Here is a 13,869-nt window from a genome sequence, read left to right as displayed (position 1 = left end):
AGCTAAGGTCACGATCTTTGCATAATAATCTAATATAGCATAATAAGGAGATAACCATTCCATACCCAGTATCATATCAAAATCAAGCATTTCTAAGAAAATCAAGTCTGCATGGGTCTCTCTACCCAAAAATATCACCAAACATCCCTTGTATACTCGATCCACCACTAAAGATTCACCTATCCGGGTAGAAATAGTAATAGGCACATCAAGGAACTCACTCACATAATCAATACCCACATCAAAATAAGTTGACACATAAGAATAGGTAGACCCTGGGTCAAATAATACTGAAGCAGAACGATGGAAAATTGGAACAATACCTGTAATAACTGCATCAGAGGATTTTTCCTCATATCTACCCGGTATAGCATAGCATAACTGATGGTCACCCTTAGCCTGCGAACCACCATGAGCACCACCTCATGCTCCACCCTTAGCACCACGGGTGCCACCTCTAGTATTCTGTAAAAAAAACCAAATAGCTGGAGCATCTGTAGAACGAACAACTGGTGCCCTAAGCCGCCTAGTAGAAGGAGCACATTTGGGGCAATCTTGGGCCTTATGCCCAAACTCATCACACACATAACAACCTCGAGGACCTAAATCTTGTAGGGGATAACCAGAAGTGTCAAAATGGCCTCTAGAGCCCAAAGAACCATGAATAGCTGCCTGGACCGGTCTGCCCTGATAACCATGATTCCTGAACCCAAATATTCTCTTCCCTTGGAGGAATGACCGCTGAACTGACCCTTCTGATGAAACCTCTTGGCCCCGCCCTTTCTAGCACGTCGGATATTCGATATTATCCTGGCATGATCAATAATACTCTGAAACATACCTCCAGACAGTACAAGAAAGGTTGTAGCCTCTTGAAGATAACCAGCGAATCACTTCACTAGCTTGCGAATCCGTTCGAACTCAGTGGGAATACTGGACATAGCATAATGAGATAACTCATGAAAGTAAGTCTCATACTCAAATACAGATAGGGAGCCCTGCTCTAGTCTGTTGAACTCATCCCTGCACTGATCATGGAGTCTATAAGGCACAAATATCTCAAGGAACATCTCAGTAAACTTTTCCCAACTCATCATAGGAGAACTAATAGGTCTACGGGCAAGAACCGACCTCCACCACTCCTTGGCTACTCCCGCAAATTGATATGAAGTGTAAGCTACTACATGTGCCTCTAACATGCATAGGTTAAACAACCTGTCTTGGCACTCAGTCAAAAAGTCATAGGCTTTCTCTCCGGCAGTACCATCAAACCTCGGAGGCGCCAATCAAACAAATCTCTCGAAGCTCTTCTTCTCAGCTATCGACATGGCAGCACTAGTAGAAACTAGAGGATCTACAAATCTCAAAGGTGCAATAAAAGGTACTAAAGAAGAACCATAAGTATAAAATCCTACACTAGGCCCTTGAACTAGCGATGTAGCACCAACTATGATAGGAGAACCTACGCTACTTGGAAGAATATCAGAGGTAGGAGCACCATCTAGTCTAGACAATAATCGAACCAGTAGCTTCTGAAGCATCGGAGCACTATCGGGAACCACAAGAGGCTGGGATGGCCTCTTCTCCTCAGTCTTCTGCTCTAAGTCACCCTCATGCTCGTACATAGGCTCAGGTGATGGCTCTTTAGCTCATCCACAAGCAGGTGCCGCTCCCCTTACTCGGCCTCATCCCTTGACTCCATAACGTACTCTACCTCACCTGTGTATTGGGGCTCGAGTAGCAAGTGCAGCCTCACCCTCAGTAATTGGGGCTCTAGTCCTCGCCACCTGTGCAGAAGGAATAGATCAGAGGTATACAATATTTGATATGAATAATTCACACGAAGGGAATAAAATAAAGGAAATCTTCCTATTAAGTATCTTGTAGCCTCTCAAAGATAAGTACGGACGTCTACGTACCGATCCGCAAGACTCTACTAGACACTCTGCTCTTTAACTTATGAGACCGGTGAACTTAGTGCTCTGATACCAATTTTTCACAATCCCAAAATCGAGGTCATGATGGCACACATCTCAAAATCTAATCTTATGTGTAACCCTAAAAATAAAACTCATGCAAGACTTCCAAAGGGGAAAGTGATGTCATAATTTAAATAAAAAGAAAAATAAAACAAAATTATCCCTAAACATGATATCATAAGTATAAAGAGTATCTAATACAAGGTTCAAATTTGAAAATACAACATAAGTCTCTGAATGATACAAAAGACTGAAAAATAAGGATAGACTAGTGATGATCTGAATTCTGAGACCTCACCACTAATCTAAGAATACATAATCTACAAGAATATCAACTGCCACGTGAGGTACCCCGACTAGTATCTGCATTAAAAAGGAATACAGAAGTAGGGGTGAGTACAATTCACATGTACTTAGTAGGTTTTAGCTGACTGAGTATAAGGAATTAATCAAACCTATGAAATAAACTAAGGAACTCTTCCATCTGCATACAGAAAAGTCTCACTTCGGCATCGGTGCCACCAGTTTATATATATATAGTGGAGCGAGTAAAGTAAACCCGTAATAACAGCTCATAATCACAATTAATTAGATAATTCAAGCAGCACAGATATCAATGCAATGCAATGCAATATGATGATGCAATGATGTGGTGGTACAGTGGAATCAAAACTGTCATACAGCCTATCGTATACACCTGCCGAGTTGTGCTACCAAGCAGGACCCATGGGTGTCTCGAATACCATATACCTTAATTACAATTCTCATTATCCTTTCCACCTCCTCGTAGTAAAGGGATCACAATGCATCCACTACCCTGCCATAATACTGCCTCCGATAAGGACTCAAGATACAAAGATTTAAAGGTGTTTCATTTTCTTTCTCAAAAAGAATTTCTATATTTCTCAACTTCTATGATGAATGAGGATGAATGCATCAAAAAACATATGACATAGAAGTAATATTCAACTCATATGTGGTAGAAGGTTCAAAGTTCTCAAAACTTAACCTACACATGATATTCACCCTCAATAAATAGTAATAGAAATATTCATCCCTTTCTCAATAATATTTCAATTCTCAAGCATTCTCAAAACCCCCAACTCAACCTCTCAGGCGAGCATCACAAGTCAAATAATATACTCAAGCCTCTCTCTTAGTCAAATCATAAATCACATGCTCTCAAAGCAAATAAGATAATAATTAAGGCCTCCACACGGGCTATGTCATACAAATAAACCCCCACATGGAAATACATTAATAAATAAGCCCCCATATGGGCATCACAATATATATAACATTCTCAACTCATACTATGACCTTATCCCAAAGTCTATAACATATGAATGACTAATTATCCCATCTCAATCTCAAAGAAGGATAGTCAAACCTACCTCAATTGCCGAAACTACAGTCGAACACCTCCACCGAACAAGAAACTCTTGAATTCAATGTCCGTACTGACAACCCACTATCAAAAATAAAACATACATATCACAAGGAGTCCAATGACACCTATATTGATAGGTTTCGGAACCGGGGGTAAAATGGTCTAAAAATTAATTATTTCCGAAAAAGGTCAAATCTAGAAATTTATTGGACAATCACATTCTACTTGTAATAAGGAACTCATGGTTGAAAAAACCATAAAAATAGAGCTCAAAATGAGTTAGAAATCACCATTTTCCTTAAATTCGAATTAGGGAAAAAACAAAGATTTTTGGGGGTTTTTTTTGGGGGGGAACTGACCCTACACGAGGCTCCCACCTCTCGTGCACAGTCAGGGGTTGAGCAGCACCCCCAAGCCTTATCATAAATAAAATTAAAGAAAAATACACGGAGGGGGACATAAACCTTACCTCCGAACTTAGGATGGTTCATGAGTCAGCCGACCTACTCAGGTCGGCCTACTCATCCCCATTACTAGATGGAAAGCGATAAACCTATGGGAGGAATCCTCCCGGTACAAGTCGACTAAGAAAGCATAAAGGAGGGAGACTCTCTCCTTTTATGAGAAAACAAGAAAGTAACCTACACTAGTCCTATTCAACTACGCTACGTATCATACATAGCTAAATTAAAGAAGAACAAGTATATGAACCTTCTATCTCGCATGGGGTGAGGAAGTTCTGTTCATCTTTGCCCTTTTTAGTCTTGTCATACCAAGTAAGTACAAATGGAAGGGTGCATCCACATCAAGATCATGTATATATCAGTTAGGGAGGATGATAGGAGAGGAAATATATTGAGTTGTAGCAACCAGCAACCTTGGAGTTGTTGTTGATAAAATATTGGCACTGACTTGTTGCATGCTGCATTTTGAAGGTGTCGCAGCTCTGACGTGTGCAGCTTCTTGGAAGCTCATTTGATGGTGCCTTGCATATTGGAGTGTTCCAACTAGTAGTGTAGCCTGCACTCAAACAAGTAACCCACCAAGGATTCTAAGTAGCTTGGCTGCCATAGGACTGCTGCAAACAATGAAGTATAGTAGCTGGCATGTATGGATTATTGGCGAGTGTTGGGGAGGCCTTAGCATGCCAGTCTTTAGTCTCCCTTCATTTGAAGCTCTGTAAACCTGCACCTACAAGAGGCCAAAGAAACAGACAAAAGTCATCTAACTTTTTCAAGGTCGCTCGACTAACGTCTCCAATTATCCGTTTGAGCTAAAACTTCTTGGGCTTTGCAATTACTATATTTTCTATAGTCATGTAACATTTGGAGGCCTGGAAACTCCAAATTGCAAATTGCTCCCTTATTAGGCTTAAGTCGGCTAACTTTTTCAAGGTCGCTCGACTAACGTCTCCAATTGTCCGTTTGAGCTAAAACTTCTTGGTCTTTGCATATACTGTATTTGCTATAATACTGCACAAGCTGGAGTCATTTTGATGTTGCATGGTGTATTTGTTGAGGATTGTTGATTGCTTCTGGGCTCTGCTGTTGCTGTTGAGTTGCTGCTGTTGTTGCTCAGTTGCTATCACTGTTTCTGTTGTAGTGTGGCCTATGTTGTTGAGGTATTGGTACAAGAACTCCAAACTCAGCTACTGCAAGTCCAACCCAAGGCTCAAAGTAGCATGATACCTGAAGTGAATTGCAATTGTTGGCTGATATGTTTCTGATCTGCAAGTACTTGTACAATCACAAAGGAAAAGAAAAAGGAAGATATCTATTCTAATCTTTACCTCAAGGGGTAAGTTGATTGTTCTAGGAAGACAATAAACAAGGGAGACTCTCCCCTTTACAAAATTCCTATATATGAATTTATACATAGGGAATTCTATACTACAATTAATGATATACAAATCAAGGAGGTTGTTTGATCCTCTTCAGTTTTGTCCTCCTAAAGTTTGCCATCCCCATTTTGTCCAAGATGTAGTATCCTCTTGTTTCCTTAGGAAGCTGTTGAGCACTGTAGAATTGAACCATGCTGTCTACACTATGGCTATGCTTGGAAAGTGTATCTGCAACAAAGTTAGCTTCCCTATAGATGTGCTTACATTGAAAGAAATCCAGCATTATGATCAGCTCCTGCAGGTTTGTGATGTAGTTCCTGATGCTCTAGGGAGATATGATCTCTTATTTTAGCCATTTCACAAGTAATTCAGAGTCAACCTCCAGTAGAACCTTGCTGTAGCCATGTTGAATACACCAGATAATGCCTATGACTGCAGCTTGTACCTCAGCTTGGTTGTTAGAACCAATTCCAAGTGGTGCAGCAAATGCATAAAGGATATTTCCTTTATGATCTCTTAGGATGCCCCCAGCTCCAATTCTTCCAGGATTATCCAAGGCACTTCCATCAGTATTCAATTTAACCACATGGTAAGCTGGTTTGTGCCAACTAACTTGGATGATTTTCAGCTCATGGTTACAGCTTTCCACCATAGCTATTAGCTCCTTCCAGTCACTTGGCCAATTAATGTAAGGGAAAGCTGTGAAGATCAGCATGTATAGTTCTTTGATGACTGAGAACTTCACTCTAGTACTGCTTGACTTTTTGCCATCATATTTGCTAGCACATCTGTTCTTCCATAGGTTCCAACAAATAAATATAGGAGTAGCTTGCAATAATAGTTTATGGACTTCATTATTTGGTTTAGCCAGCCACCATTTCATCAAATTGCTCCTCATGGGGCTGCTGTTGTGTTGTATACCCCAGCAATCAGAAAAACTTAATGAAAAGGGAAGGTTTTAGGTCAAAAATCACTTACCCAACACTTTGCCTTAAAAATCTCTTTTCAAATCACCTCAAGGAGTTCAAGAACTCAAACAAATAATGAAAAATATTGAAATGGGAAGAAAGGGGCATTTTCTGCCTAAAGAATTACTGTTCACGCGTATTACTATTCACGCGTATTTTGTACAAATTTTCAAAAATCACCCTCAATGTAATTACAACCTACTTGGACTAAGTAGGTGATGCACTTACTTGGATCAAGCAGGTGACGCACCTATTTGGGTAGACTCCATCTCGCCACATGGCAGCCATGAGGTGGGTGTATGAAGTGGGGTGGCATCCTAGGGGTTGTACATGTGTCACCCTTAGGATCTGACACGTTTCACCCTCTAAGGAAGGTTATATATAAGTCATCTTATGACTAAGACTACATTTTATCATTTTAACTTAGCCAAAAGTGAGAGCAAAACTAGAGTGAAAGAGAAAGGGAGCTATGGCCTAGGTGCAGCAAGGTGAGTTCTCCAATTTTACTTCGTAAATTAATTACCTAAGGTATTCTTAGATTAAATGAAGGTGCTTAACAACGTAAATTAATTATTGGGACAGCAAGAAAGTCCAACGGGAAGTCTACCAACTTTCAGTCGAAGTTGCGGAGCCAAGTTGCTAAGGTAGGATTTCTCCCTTTCAAATTGGAGTTAAGGATGTTGTAATGGAAATATTACTTGTGTTAAATGAAGTTGTAAGTAATAAAATTGCATAATTATGATTGACATTGTAAACGGATGGAATTGAAGTCGTTTTAGTTGGATTAAAGTTGAGTAGTGTTGTTATTATCATGGTGTTGTATTTTAAGGTAGTTTGTGTGTGTTAAAGGGATGGAAACGTGATTAAAAATGGGTATGGGTGATTCTAGTTGCAGCCACATCATGACCCATTCCGTGTGGTTGTGATTTTACGAAATAAAGATCGAAAACCATATTTTAATATCGTGGTTTTGGGTGGGCTGTTTGGAACTCGTTTTGAATAATGATAGAGTAGTTTTATTGTATATGAATGGTGTTTGTTGTTTTTGGTATGGTTGTGTTAATCAGAGGATAATTGGAAGTTCGAATAGGGCGAGTTATAGGGGAGATGTTGCTCGATTTCCGTTAACTTTCTAACTAACTAATAGACTAGTCGAGAAAGGCGAATGAAGAAATGATTCCTATGGATGATTGGTTGTAGATTTAGAAGTTGTAAAGTCGAAGGTGATTAATATTAGTATTACTTTAGTGTTAAATAGGTTCAAAGGGCGACGAAGCAAGCTTGGTTACGGTTGATCCGTAAAAGGTATGTAAAGCCTATCCTTTCTTCTCTTTCGGCATATCTTAGATATAAGTGAAATATAATATGCGCTTTGAGGGTAATTCCATTCATAAGTTCCGAGTATAACTCGTGAATCGTATTCACTTCTGAATGTTAAAAGTCTTAAAGTAGTTTTACTACTACCCTCAAGCCTTCTATATGTTGAGTAGTAATTGGATGCGTAAGCTCCTATTCCTAAGGGCTCTATGATGATAAATGTCTCTGATTGTATAAGGTGTTTAGCATTATCTTGATGCACGTCTATGATGCCTGAGGCTCCACTTAATGTGATCCCTAATGACCTATAGAGGGTACTTAAGACAATTACTATCCTGATCTTCAAGTGACGGTTCACTTGACTATTTCATGGAGTCTCAGATGAGGATTTAACTTCCATATGGTTACTCACTACTCTTCTCGTGCATTTTGTTATTACTTCTTTCACTGAGTCCCAGGCTAGGAATGTTATCGTGCATAGCTTCACTACATTTTCACCGAGTCCCATAAAGGGTCGGGAACGATCGAGTCCCATAAAGGGCTGGGTACAATATATGATGATATGATTATTCACCGAGTCCCATAATGGTCTGAGAATGATCGAGTCCCATAAAGGGATGGGTATAATATATGATGATATAATTATTTACCGAGTCTCATAAAGGGCCGGGTACAATATATTATGATATGGTTATGGTACTGAGTCCCTCACTAAAGGGTCGGGTATGGTATATGCATGCATATGATGATATAGTGATGTATTTGTAACACCGAGTCCTACAACGGGATGGGTACGGTATGTGATGATGATATACATGACTTTATTTCATAAGATGCAGGTATAGTGATTTTTTTATTTTTAAACTTGCCTCTTACATCCCTATTCCAGCTGTAATATCATTTATGCTATGTTATACTTTATATACTCAGTACATGTATCGTACTGACCCCTTTTCTTTGGGGGGCTACATTTCATGCCCGCAGGTAAAGATATTCATTTTGGAGATCCACCGGCTTAGGATTTCCACTCATCTATTTTGGAAGTGCTCCATTATCCCGGAGCCCAACTCTTTGGTACTGATCTTCTAATGTATATATTAGTTTATTCAGGGTACGGCGGGGGGCCTGTCCCACTATATAATACCGTTAATACTCTTAGAGGTCTGTAGACATGTGTACGTGGGTTGTATGTAAGTTTTGTTCAGCTATGTCTATGCGATGTGTTGTAAATATTAATATAAAATAGCAGCCTTGTCAGCTTGCGTGTCCCTTCAGGAGATGATTAGTGACAACTCTTCAGGGGACCAATGATAGAGATGTATTTATATGAAGACGTCATGACCCATTGGAGTTCGTATGTATGTTATCATATTGTTTTTAGTTCGGTTTGACTACATCTGATAAGTATGTATACGAGGGTCTAGGTCGGACCCCAATCACGGCCTACGGGGTTGGGTCATGACAAAAAGTATCTCAAGGACTCCATTGAAGACTTCAAGTAAATTCACTCAAACTCTCCATCAAAACTCTCAAGTTCTTCCAAATTATTTGTCATTTTCACTTAAGGTATGTGGGTATTGATTCATGGATTCTTTCATCCATGAAGCCCAATCAATTTTTTAAGGTTTTTTATCAAATTAAAATATGGTATTTTATGGGTTTTATGATATCTATTCCTATTGCATGAATTATGATTCAAAATATGATCATGAGTCTATTTTGATATAAATTGATGGTTATTGCATTGAATTGAAGAGTTTTCCCATGAATTCTCCCATTTTGATCTCTAGGGTTCATGATGTAAATTATGAGTATTTTAAATTATACTTCCAAAGGATATTATCTATATGAATTATATATGGGCTGATATAAAGTTTATGATCATGCATATTTTCAAGTGAATTACATGATTTTCAAAGTCAATTGATTATGCAATTGAGTTTTACTCTAAGTTCAAGGTATGAATTTCATGCAAGTTATGAAGTAAGGTGACTTAGAGCCCTAAGGCCTAAAAAGTGACTTAGGGCCCTATGTGGTGACCTAAGGCCTAACGATATGAATTATTCAAATATGATTGTAATGATGAAAGGACAATTCTCACATTACAAGTATGTTATGAAAATGAGCTACTCTATGATTTCAAACTTATGATCATGACTATGATATATGTAAATATGATTTCTATGTTATGCATGTATTCCGTGGAATTTGACTTAGCACCGAGTGGACGTGAGGTGGGGGCCCTACCAAAAGCCTTAGTAGCATCTTATGTCCCATAAACTATGTGCCACCGTAGGTTGCCTTCATGGCTTAGCTATTGGATCCATATATATCATATGTATGACCCACCTAGCGGGGTAGAGTCTACCTTGGCAAGTAGATCCCCCTTTTCTTCATTGTATGGGGAGACAACGGAATTCTATGTTATAGCTCGCATGGTCTTATTGTCGGTTATGGTTCCTATCCCACATATGTATGATCTCTTAAGTATGTCATGATTTTGAATTTATGCTTTTAAATGCTTTGTTCAATATGATTTTCTCATGACTTTACTTATTACATCTTATCATGTGTTTTACTTGACCTTTGCATTCCATGATTTGCGTTGCATGTCACGCCCTCATACTTAGTACATTCCAATATACTAATGCATACGTTTTCCTACATTGTCTCATAATGTAGGGGTTGAGGTTGAAGATCATACTCATCTACGTGGCTAGTTAAGCTTTCCTATTCAACGACGTTGTGGTGAGTCCTCATTTATCGGAGACTAGTTATTGAGTTAGTTACTATTTTCAAAGACTTTTGTTATGTACATATTAAGGGTGAGCTAGGGACATGTCTTAGCCCCCGCCCATATTCATGAGTAGAGGCGTATAGTTGGACAAATGTTTTGAGTCTATGTTGTCATGTGATATTCTTCATTTACTATTCATGGTTTAGACTCTCTTATGATGTTTTCGCTTTTTACTTTACCTTATGAATGCTTATGATATGTATAAGAGGTTTGGTTGGAGTCCTTCGGGGTTTTAATCGTCGTGTTACAATTAGGACCTAGGTTGGGTTGTGACAATAGTAATATATGCAAGAACACAAGGAAATTGTATATACAATCTCAATAGTGATTATCATTAACTGAAGAACTCAATTCATGAAACCTCAAAACTCAACTCAACTCGAAGAACTGGAGATGTATGGCACATGGATAAACTCAATTCATGTTATGGGTAGCCTTACATACTTGGAAATCGAAGAACAATCGAAACTCGAAGACCTCACTCGGAAGCCTTGAACCCTAGCTCTTTCTCCTCTTCAATCCTTGCTCTCAAATAATTCTAAGTGTAATGAGAGTTTAGGCGTATAGGGTACTGATAAGGGACTCAAAATAGCCCCAAAACATCAAGGTTTGGTTTGGAAAGGGTGGGTAAATACCAAACTACCCTCCACTAAAATTGACTTTTTGCCGTCTACGGGTCCTTCTACGGATCGTAGAAACTTCTATAAATCGTAGAAGACCAATCGTAGAAACTATGGCCCAAAATTGGACCTCATTGGTTCAAGGTATTTTGGGTCTACAACCAAGTTTCTATGGGTCGTAGACTTTTCTACGGGTCATAAGAATCATTCATAGGAACTTTTTGCACATTCCAGTAGCTACTGGAATGTGACACTAAAGTCTACGACTGATTCGCACGAGTCGTAAGAATTTTTACTGGTCGTAATCAAGACTAGTAGAAAAGACCCTAAAGACTTAATTTTTTCTAAGTGTTCAGGGTTTCTACTAATCGTAGAAAACTCTACGAGTCGTAGAGTTGAGTCGTAACTTTTGATGATCTGGCATCCTCTAGTAAAACTGTCATAACTTTTTACTCCGAACTCAAAATGAGACAAACTTGATGGCATTAGAAAGAGGACTCAAAGACCTGTAATTTTATAGTTCATGGGAGACTTTATTTATATTCTAGGAGATATGATCATTTGAAGTTGATCCAAGTAAAATAATTTACCGAAACTCAATCGGTAAGGAAGCTTTCAACTCGACTTTGTGCTAGAGGATTCTTGTGACCCTAATTCACATAAAATACACTTCAAACGCTCAAGAATCAGTTATAATAATTATATTACAATTAGGATTTATTAGATTTTGGCCTATATGCATACGAAGAATGGTTGGGGTCTTAGCAAAAAAAATTTTGGCGTGTTACATAATGCATAGTATTTAATTTAGAGTAATAAGTTATGACATATAAATAGCATAATAATATAAACTTGAAATATTTCGATTGTCATACCTAGTAAAGTACCATGATAATACCTAAAGTAAGTTATGCATGCAATAATTAAATTGCAGATCAAAGACTCACGAAAGTCCTATAAGAGATGTTATAAATATATAAATCTATACCTGAACCATAAAGAAAATTGATTAACTTTTAGATAAAAGATAATTTCGATTTAAACAGATCTCAGTTGGTTAGGGTCTCGTGTTGATAACATATTGTAAACTAAAAGAAAAAACAAGAATACTAAACAAGAAAGGAAGACAAATGGTAATGAAGAGTATAATGTAGACCCTTTTATAGGATGTATAAACCATTTGTTTACGACATTTAACCAAATATGTTAGTACATTTTTAAGTAATATAATAAATAGATACATTACGTTAGGGGTTAATTAAATGTAACATTCACAATTAAATAGATTTGTAACAATTTAGATATTAATAAAACTACTTATAACAAATTAATTCTAATAAAAAAAGGATAAAAATGAATTTGATTTTCAACTTTACCTTCTTCGTATAGCTTTCTAGCTTTCTTAGTTGACTAATTCATATGCAGCAAAAAGAAAAAGAAACTGTCAACATCCATAACTTAAAAAATAATGAACAAATAAAAATCTAACTCCAAAGGCAGAAGTAAATAAAAAAAATTGCTTAATATTATCTATGACAATAAGGTGATGAACAGTTATGCTTTGACCAATTGATGAGAACTATCCGCGGAAGAAAAGGAGATATTTACTTATGTGATTATTTTTTCTTATTTTATACATAAAGAGTCCCAAATCTAATAGAAATCAAAAGGGATCCAAATTTTACCTAAAAATAATTAGAAAAAATTAATTCTGGTTATTACTATTATTTTTTTTATAAATATATCATATTACATAATTCATAAGTCATAAGGAAAAAAATATACAATATTTAATTGGTTTCAAAGTCCTAAAAATAAGGAAAATAATTAAATTGCTATTTTTAAATATTGAAAAACAATAAATGATTATTTTATTTAAATTAAAATCTTTTAATAAAAGACAAAAAATTCAAACAACATTATTAAGGAATGTTCACAGTTTTAATCTAGTATATAGAAGTATATAGATAAATATAGAATAGATAGATGAAATAATAATGCTTAAACTGAGTCAACTAAAAGAAATCAGCAAATAAAATATTATTTTACCCAAATCCGATTTTTAAATCAAGTTGAAATCAAAAAGGCCAAAAATAAAAAACTTTAGGGTTTTGCACTTGAGATTGGAGACTAGCTCTTATGCTCTACTGCTATCGTAACTCGTAGAAGACAACGACAATATACTTGCCAGGTACTTCACTCTTCTTCTACAGTGTACTTTTCCCTAAATAGCTTACACAGTTACACTTATTCAGTGATTAAAGAATTTCACTTAGATTTTTTGTTGGGTTCTAGTTAATTATTTTTATTTGTTGTTTTTGTGGAGTTCTATTTTAATTTTGTTTATTGTAGACCACCTTCGTAGTAATTGTTAGGATTTGCATTCTAGTTGTTTATTGTATTACTTCAAATTCTCCTTTGCTAAACCTCCTCCATGTGTAATATGTAAATTCTTCAAGAACATCAAATGAAGACAATATTAGATTTGGGTCCTCTTCTATCCGATCTCGCTAAAAACGCCAACTACAGAAGAGACCCACCCGACTATATAGAGGATAAAATATTTGAAAATATACCTACTATATTGTAATGGTAATGTTTATTTTAATATATTGTATTTAGATGGTCCCTTTTTAAAAAAATATATACAAAGTTTCAATATTCATAATTTTTATTTGCATATTAATTTATTTTATTGACAACCCACAAACTTAAAATCTTGCCTCCGCTTATGTGCCCAAGCAAGTAAATGCCATGCTTTATTAGTTCATCCCAACAATCAGCTTGGTGTTCTTTGGCAACATAAATACTTGTGATCAGAATGTTTAAATAGAAAAGAGTACACTCCTGATCAGAGTAACTCTTTCAACATATGAGAGAACTCTTGTTGGTCCAACTTGTATATTTCCAAGCATCCCGTCTTGTAAAGGTAATAGACTATTTAATCCATTTACTCTT

The sequence above is a fragment of the Solanum dulcamara genome, chromosome 8 (genome assembly GCF_947179165.1).
Source record: "Solanum dulcamara chromosome 8, daSolDulc1.2, whole genome shotgun sequence".
Lineage (NCBI taxonomy): Eukaryota > Viridiplantae > Streptophyta > Magnoliopsida > Solanales > Solanaceae > Solanum > Solanum dulcamara.
Note: the sequence above shows the minus strand (reverse complement) of the source record.